Source organism: Tursiops truncatus, chromosome 5 (assembly GCF_011762595.2).
Source record: "Tursiops truncatus isolate mTurTru1 chromosome 5, mTurTru1.mat.Y, whole genome shotgun sequence".
NCBI classification, from domain to species: Eukaryota; Metazoa; Chordata; class Mammalia; order Artiodactyla; family Delphinidae; genus Tursiops; species Tursiops truncatus.
In genome coordinates, this window is record NC_047038.1 from 15,737,237 (window position 1) to 15,747,031 (window position 9,795).

Genomic DNA, 9,795 nt, shown 5'->3' on the forward strand with positions numbered 1-9,795 from the left:
TTTTATTTGTTATTTTTGGCTGCATTGGGTCTTTGTTGCTGTGTGCGGGCTTTCTCTAGTTGCGGCGAGTGGGGCTACTCTTCATGGCAGTGCACGGGCTTCTCATTGCGGTGTCTTCTCTTGCTGTGTAGCACAGGCTGTAGGCATGCAGGCTTCAGTAGTTGCAGCACACAGGCTCAGTAGTTGTGGCTCGCGGGCTCTAGAGTGCAGGCTCAGTAGTTGTGGTGTACAGGCTTAGTTGCTCTGCGGCATGTGGGATCTTCTCGGACCGGGGCTTAAACCCATGTCCTCTGCATTGGCAGATGAATTCTTAACCACTGCACCACCAGGGAAGCCCATGTAGTGTCCTTTTATATAAATTCTAATGAAAATTTTTGTTGAGTCTTGCATTAGTTAATAAAAGACAGTAACACACTTATTTTAGACGTAAATTTTTACAAACAGCCTTGATTGCATTTATGAAGTTGCAAGCTTACTTGTTATATTTTACTCAGGATGAATGAAATTTCATAAACAATAATACATAAATAATAATTAAATTTGCAACAACAAATGTTTTATACAGAAAATAGCTTCAATACAAATTGGACTCCTTATCCTCTCTAATACAAAATAATCATCTTTTAAAATTGTTCTAAAAAAATTGTGTTGTTAGTACTTCAAAATATTTTTATCAATGACTACAACTTTTAAAATAATGTAGTATCGAATTTTGTAAAATAAGGAGGTATAAATTAGTAATGTGGAAACATTTATTTACTACTCAGGTAATAAATATCTAAGTGAAATGAAGTGCATGTCTCATCTATACTCATAATGTTTATTAATCCATTCGTCAAAATATCCTTCTTGCAAAGAATTCCAATGAATAGTAGAATATATAAGAACACCTACATATTACTTAAATGTTAAGATTATGTATGTGGTAGAATTCTGTTTACCATTCCAGCTTTGCATCCTACAAAGGAGAGGGTGGGATGTGAATTTGGGACTTTTAATAACTGATACCTATATGCTGATTTTTAGACTGCAGTTGGAATACATATATTAGTCCATCAATTTCTTTGCAGGAAACTGGAATACATATTCAAGATATCTTAAGCAAAGAAAGATTTAACACAGGGATTTTGATGCGACCAAATTATTTGGAGGGTTGGTAGAAGATAAGTTGGATGGTTGTTATTTGATTATTAACTCCTAGCTGCAGTGCCATCCAGAGGTGAGATGCAAAATAATACCCCCAAATAGCATAGATGATATAGTCAGTTTTGGACAATGTGCTTACCCAAAAACGCTAAGTGACCCAACCAGTAGATATTAATTTAACATCTATATAACAAGGTATTGTCCAAAGTGATCTAGAGATGTGATTTATGATTGATGATGAAGACAGCAAATACTTATAAAGTGATTGCAATGTGACAGGTACAGTTCATTACATGAACCATCTTATTTAATCCTCACAACAACCCTATGAAGTAAGGAGACTGGTATTTTATACATAGATAGAAAACTGAAACAGAGCAATTAATGGAGTTTCCCAAACCACAGGCTAGTAAATGGTATAAATTGAACTTGAACTCAGGCACTGTTTTCTACTAGATTCTACATGGAGAAATAAGAAAGACATAAATTAAATAAAAATACACAAGTTACTTAAATCCTTTGAGAGAGAGAGAGAGAAGATAGAGTGACATACGTCCATGGTAGTTCTATCTCTTGATAAATGAAACTCTAGAGACAAGAGAAGGGTGTGGCAGGTCCTCACCTTGGAAAAGCGTAACTGAAATTGAACAGATGCCTTTGACTGATGCTAAACACCTCTCCCATGTCACATAGCTAGTACATAAGAAATTGTAAAATTAAATTTAGATCTAGATGACTCTAAGAGTTTTCCCATTTAATATTATACATCTCAACAGTATGGCAATAATAAAGAAATAGTTTTGAGGGATCCATGGATAAATTTGCTAAGCTAGAATAAAAATTTTATGGGAATTTCCTGTTTTCAAAAATTATTACAAAATTACAGTAATTAAAAAAGTATGATACTAAAAAAATATTAAAGGTATGATATTGGCATAAAGACAGTTATTTAGACCAACGGAATAGAATATAAAGCTCAGAAATAAACCCACACATAAAGTGTCAACTGATCTTCAAAAAAGGTGCCAAGAATATACAATGGGGAAAGGATAGTCTCTTCAACAAATGATTTTGGGAAAACTGGATAGTCACATGGTAAAGCATGAAACTGGACCCCTCTCTGATACCATATACAAAAATGAACTCAAAATGGATCAAAGACTTAAACATAAGACATGAAACTGTAAAACTCCTAGAAGATAACATTGGTGGGGGACTTCTTGACACTAGCCCTGGCAATAATTTATTGAATATAACACCCAAAGCACAGGCAACAGAAGCAAAAATACACAATTGTGACTATATCAAACTAAAATCTTCTGCAAAGTAAAGGATGCAATCAACAGAATGTAAAGGAAGCTTCTGAATGGTAGAAAATGTTTGCAAACCATATATCTATTAAAGGATTAATATCCAAAATACATAAGGAACTCCTACATCTCAATAGCATTAAGAAAAACCCCACAAAGGGCTTCCCTGGTGGTGCAGTGGTTGAGAGTCCGCCTGCCGATGCAGGGGACACGGGTTCGTGCCCCGGTCCGGGAGGATCCCACATGCCGCGGAGCGGCTGGGCCCGTGAGCCATGGCCACTGAGCCTGCACGTCCGGAGCCTGTGCTCTGCAACGGGAGAGGCCACAACAGTGAGAGGCCCGTGTACCGCAAAAAAAAAAAAAAAAGAAAAGAAAAACCCCACAAAAACAAATAACCGAATAAAAGAATGGGCTAAGGATTTGAATAGATATTTCTGAAAGACAAACAAGTGGCCAAAGGTGTATGAAAAGGTACTTAATATCACTAATCATCAAAATCAAAAATAAGGTAAAAAAACCCCCAAAAAACAGATAAGGTATCACCTAAAATCAAACTATAATGAGTTATCAGCCCATACCTGTAAGGATGGTTATTAAGAAAAAAAGAAAGACAAAAACTGTTGGTGGGGATGTGGATAAATTGGAACCCTTGTACACTGCTGGGAATGTAAAATGGTACGGCTGCTCTATCTCCAAATATTAAAAATAGATCTACCATATGATTTAGTATTCCCACTTCTGGGTAAATATCCAAAAGAACTGAAATCAGGATCTCAAAGAAATACCTGCACTCTATGTTCACTGCAGCATTATTCACAACGGCCAAGATATGGAAAAAACCTAAGTGTCCACTGACTGGCGAATGGATAAAGAAAACTGTGATATATACATAAAATGCAAAATTATTCATCCTTAAAAAAGAAGGAAATCTTCTTTGCAACAACACTGATTAACCTGGAAGACATTTTACTAGCTGAAAAAAGCCAGTCACAGAAGGACAAATACTGCACAATTCCACCTGTGAGGTATCTGAAATAATCAAACTTATAGAAACAGAGTAAAATGGTGATTTCACAGTTAGGAAGGGGAAAGTAAGAGTTGTTCAATGGGTATAAAGTTTCAGTTATATAAGATGAACAAGTTCCAGGAATCTATGGTAAAATATAGTGCCTACAGATAACTATTCAGTATCGCGTACTTAAAACACTGTTAAGAAGGTTAAGCTCATGTTAAATGTTCTTACCACCAATAAAGCGCAAACAAAAACAAAAAAAAAATAAAAAAGTAAACAAACAAAAAACCAAAAAGGCAAGGAAAAACTTCTTGAGGTGATATATATGTTTATTACCTTGCTTGTGACTATGGTTTTGTAACTGTATGCATGTCTCCAAACCCATCCAACTGATATTTAATGAATGTGCAGTATTTCTGTACATCAATTATACCTCAACAAACAAAATAACATAGGGAGATTACTTAAAGAAAACTAATACATTTCCTATTTTGTAATATAACCTTATTTATGGTGGTACAATATTTTACAATTTACTGTGGCCACTGGTAAGAAGAGAACTAAATCTGGACTTCTCAACATAACAGTCAATATCTCCATTCAATCAACCTTACATTTCTAAACCTTACTACCTCTAAATCAAACTTACATTTATCCAGTCATATATCAGGGCTCCACATCATCAAGGATATTTTCTTCTTTTTCCCTCAATATGCTAAGCTCACATTTTTCACACATTTGTAATTGTTATGGATCCTTTTTTGTTAACATGATTTAGGAGCCATTATATATTCATCTCCCACAATATGCCTATTATAAAGTAAACATCCACTAATCATTTGTTTAAAAAAATTGCAAGATCAATGTATTATATTCCCCATGAATTTCAATATCACAGTCATCTACTACTTATGCTGAATTTTCTTCAAATTTATATTTGTTGTCTTAATCACATAAAGAGCCTTAGAATTTACCATAATGTTAGAGATAGTAGCAGCTAGGCTTCAGGAAAACAAGTGCAGAAATTGATAGATACTAGAGTTTGAAATAAGTTGGCAGCCTTGTCTAAAACTTATTGGTGGTAGAGACCTTCAAGATGGCAGAGGAGTAAGATGTGGAGATCACCTTCCTCCCCACAAAAACATCAGAAATACATCTACATGTGGAACAACTCCTGCAGAACACCTACTGAATGCTGGCAGAAGACCTCAGACTTCCCAAACGGCAAGAAACTCCCCACGTACCTGGGTAGGGCAAAAGAAAAAAGAAAAAACAGAGACAAAGAATAGGGACGGGACCTGCACCAGTGGGAGGGAGCTGTGAAGGAGGAAAGGTTCCCACACACTAGAAGCCCCTTTGCGGGCGGAGATTGCGGGTGGCGGAGGGAGAAATCTTCGGAGCCGCAGAGGAGAGCGCAGCAACAGGGGTGCAGAGGGCAAAGCGCAGAGATTCCCACACAGATTGGGGCCGACCAGCACTCACCAGCCAGAGAGGCTTGTCTGCTCACCCGTCGGTGCGGGCGGGGCTGGGAGCTAAGGCTCGGACTTCGGAGGTGAGATCCCAGGGAGAGGACTGGGGTTGGCGGCGTGAACACAGCCTGAAGGGGGCTAGTGCACCACGGCTAGCCAGGAGGGAGTCCGGGAAAAAGTCTGGAGCTGCCCAAAAGGCAAGAGACCATTATTTTGGGGTGCGCGAGGAGAGGGGATTCAGAGCACCGCTTAAAGGAGCTCCAGAGACGGGCGCAAGCCGCGGCTATTGGCACGGACCCCAGAGATGGGCATGAGACGCTAAGGCTGCTACTGCAGCCACCAAGAAGCACAGGCCACTATCCACACCTCCCCTCCCGGGAGCCTGTGCAGCCCGCTGCTGCCAGGGTCCCGTGATCCAGGGACAACTTCTCCAGGAGAACACATGGTGCGCCTCACGTTGGTGCAACATCACGCCGGCCTCTGCTGCCACAGGCTCGCCCTGCATCCGTACCCCTCCCTCCCCTCAGCCTGAGTGAGCCAGAGCGCCCAATCAGCTGCTGCTTTAACCCTGTCCTGTCTGAGCAAAGAACAGATGCCCTCAGGCGACCTACATGCAGAGGCAGGGCCAAATCCACAGCTGAACCCTGGGAGCTGAGCGAACAAAGAAGAGAAAGGGAAATCTCTCCCAGCGGCCTCAGGAGCAGAGGATTAAATCTCCACAATCAACTTGATGTACCCTGCATCTGTGGAATAGACAACCTGAATAGACAACGAATCATCCCAAAATTGAGGTGGTGGATTTTGGGAGCAACTGTAAGCTTGGGGATTGCTGTATGTGGCTGACTGCTTTCTGGTTTTATATTTATCTCAGTTTAGTATTTAGAGTTTATTATCATTGGTAGATTTATTTATTGATTTGGTTGCTCTCTTCCTTTTTTTTAATATACATATATATATATATTTTTTTTCCTTTTTCTCTTTTTGTGAGTGTGTATGTGTATGCTTCTTTTTGTGATTTTGTCTGTATAGCTTTCTTTTAACATTTGTCCTAGGGTTCTGTCTGTCCATTTTTTAGTTTTGTGTTTTTTTAGCATAGTTTTTAGCATTTGTTATCATTGGCGGTTTGTTTTTTGGTTTGGTTGGCCTATTCTTTCTTTCTTTTTCTTATATTACTTTTAAATTTTTTTATTTTTAACAATTTCTTTATCTTTTATTTTAATAACTTTATTTTATTTTTTATTCTTTCTTTCTTTCTCCCTTTTCTTCTGAGCCATGTGGCTGACAGGGTTTTCATGTCAGGCCTGTGCCTCTGAGGTGGGAGAGCGTAGTTCAGGATATTGGTCCACCAGAGACCTCCCAGCTCCATGTAATATCAAATGGCAAAAGCTCCCTCAGAGATCTCCATCTCAACACTAAGACCCAGCTCCACTCAATGACCAGCAAGCTACAGTGCTGGACACCCTATGCCAAACAACTAGCAAGACAGGGACACAACCCCACCCATTAGCAGAGAGGCTGCCTAAAATCACAATAAGGTCACAGACACCACAAAACACACCACCGGACGTGGTCCTGACCATGAGAAAGACAAGATCCAGCCTCATCCACCAGAACACAGGCACCAATCCCCTCAATCAGGAAGCCCACTGAATCAACCTTACCCACAGGGGGCAGACACCAAAACCAACAGGAACCACGAACCTGCAGCCTGCAAAATGGAGACCCCAAACGCAGTAAGATAAGCAAAATGAGAAGACAGAGAAACATGCAGCAGATGAAGGAGCAAGGTAAAAACCCTTTATCAGATAGACAGTGTACCTGAAAAAGAATTCAGAGTAATGATGGTAAAGATGATCCAAAACCTTGGAAACAGAATGGAGAAAATTCAAGAAACCTTTAACAAAAACCTAGAAAAACGAAAGACCAAATAAACAATGATGAACAGCACAATAAGTGAAATTAAAAATTCTCTAGAAGGAATCAATAGCAGAATAACTGAGGCAGAAGAACGGATAAATGACCAGGAAGATAAAATAGTGGAAATAACTACTGCAGAGCACAATAAAGAAAAAAGAATGAAAAGAATTGAGGACACTCTCAGAGACATCTGGGACAACATTAAATGCACTGACATTTGAATTACAGGGGTCCCAGAAGAAGAAGAGAAAAAGAAAGGGACTGAGAAAATATTTGAAGAGATTATAGTTGAAAACTTCCATAATATGGGAAAGGAAATAGTTAATCAAGTCCAGGAAGAACAGAGAGTCCCATACAGGATAAATCCAAGGAGAAACACGGCAAAACACATATTAATCAAACTATCAAAAATTAAATACAAAGAAAAAAATATTAAAAGCAGCAAGGGAAATAAAACAAATAACATACAACATAATCCCCATAAGGTTAATAGCTCATCTTTCAGCAGAAGCTCTGCACGCCAGAAGGGAGTGGCAGGACATATTTAAGGTGATGAAAGGGAAAAACCTACAACCAAGATTACTCTACCCAGCAAGGATCTCAGATTCGACGGAGAAATTAAAATCTTTACAGAAAAGAAAAAGTTAAGAGAATTCAGCAACAGCAAACTGGCTTTACAACAAATGCTTAAGGAACTCCTCTAGGAAAAGACCTACAGTAACAAACCGCAAACAATTAAGAAAATGGTGATAGGAACATACATATAGATAACTAACTTAAATGTAAATGGATTAAATGCTCCCACCTAAAGACACAGACTGGCTGAATGGATACAAAAACAAGACCCATATATATGCTGTCTACAAGAGACCCACTTCAGACCCAGGGACACATACAGACTGAAAGTGAGCAGATGGAAAAAGATATTCCATGAAAAAGGAAATCAGAAGAAGGCTGCAGTAGCAATTCTCATATCTGACAAAATAGACTAAAATAAAGACTATTACAAGAGAAAAAGAACGACACTAAATAATGATCAAGGGATCAATCCAAGAAGAAGATGTAACAATTTTAAATATTTATGCAACCAACATAGGAGCACTTCAATACATAAGGCAAATGCTAACAGCCATAAAAGGAAAATCGACAGTAACACAAAAGAATCCAAATCAAAAAAGAAGTAAAGTTGTCACTGTTTGCAGATGACATGATACTATACACAGAGAATCCTAAAGATGCTACCAGAAAACTACTCAAGCTAATCAATGAATTTGGTAAAGTAGCAGGATACAAAATTAATGCACAGATTCTCTTGCATTCCTATACAATAATGATGAAAAATCTGATAGAGAAATTATGGAAACACTCCCATTTACCACTGCAACAAAAAGAATAAAATACCTAGGAATAAACATACCTAGGGAGACAAAAGACCTGTATGCACAAAACTATAAGACACTGAGGAAAGAAATTAAAGATGATACAAACAGATGGAGAGATATACCATGATCTTGGATTGGAAGAATCAACACTGTGAAAATGACTATACTACCCAAAGCAATCGACAGATTCAGTGTATTCCCTATCAAACTACCAATGGCATTTTTCACAGAAGTAGAACAAGCAATTTCACAATTTGTATGGAAACACAAAAGACCCCAAATAGCCAAAGCAATCTCGAGAAAGAAAAACAGAGCTAGAGGAATCAGGCTCCTGGACTTCAGACTATACTACAAAGCTACAGTAATCAGGATAGTATGGAACTGGCACAAAAACAGAAATATACATCAATGGAACAGGATAGAAAGCCCAGAGATAAACCCACGCACATATGGTCACCTTATTTTTGATACAGTAGGCAAGAATATACAATGGAGAAAAGACAGCCTCTTCGATAAGTGGTGCTGGGGAAACTGGACAGCTACATGTAGAAGAATGAAATTAGAACACTCCCTAACACCATACACAAAAATAAACTCAAAATGGATTAAAGACCTAAATGTAAGCCCAGACACTATAAAACTCTTAGAGGAAAACACAGGCCAAACACCCTATGACATAAATCACAGCAAGATCTTTTTTACTCACTTCTTAGAGAAATGGAAATAAAAATAAACAAATGGGACCTAATGAAACTGAAATGCTTTTGCACAGCAAAGGAAAACATAAACAAGACAAAAAGACAACCCTCAGAATGGGAGAAAATATTTGCAAATGAAGCAAGTGACAAAGGATTAATCTCCAAAATTTACAAGCAGCTCATGCAGCTCAATATCAAAAAAAATAAGAAACCCAATCCCAAAATGGGTAGAAGACCTAAATACACATTTCTCCAAAGAAGATACACAGATTGCCAACAAACACATGAAAGGATGCTCAACATCACTAATAGTTACAGAAATGCACATCAAAACTACAATAAGGTATCACCTCATACCAGTCAGAAAGGCCATCATCAAAAAATCTACAAACAATAAATTCTGGAGAGGGTGTGGAGAAAAGGGAACCCTCTTGCACTGCTGGTGGGAATGTAAATTGATACAGCCACTATGGAGAACAGTATGGAGGGTCTTAAAATATAAAAATAGAATTACCATATGACCCAGCAATTCCACTACTGGGTATATACCCTTAGAAAACCATACTTCAAAAAGAATCATGTACCACAATATTCATTGACAACTCTATTTACAATAGCCAGGACATGGAAGCAAACTAAGTATCCATTGACAGATGACTGGATAAAGAAGATGTAACACATATATATAATGGAAGATTACGCAGCCATAAAAAGTAACTAAAGTGAGTTATTTTCAGTGAGTTGGATGAATCTAGAGTCTGTCATACAGAGTGAAGTAAGTCAGAAAGAGAAAAACAAATAGCATATGCTAACACATATATATTGAATCTAAAAAAAAAAAGAAAAAAAAATGGTTGTGAA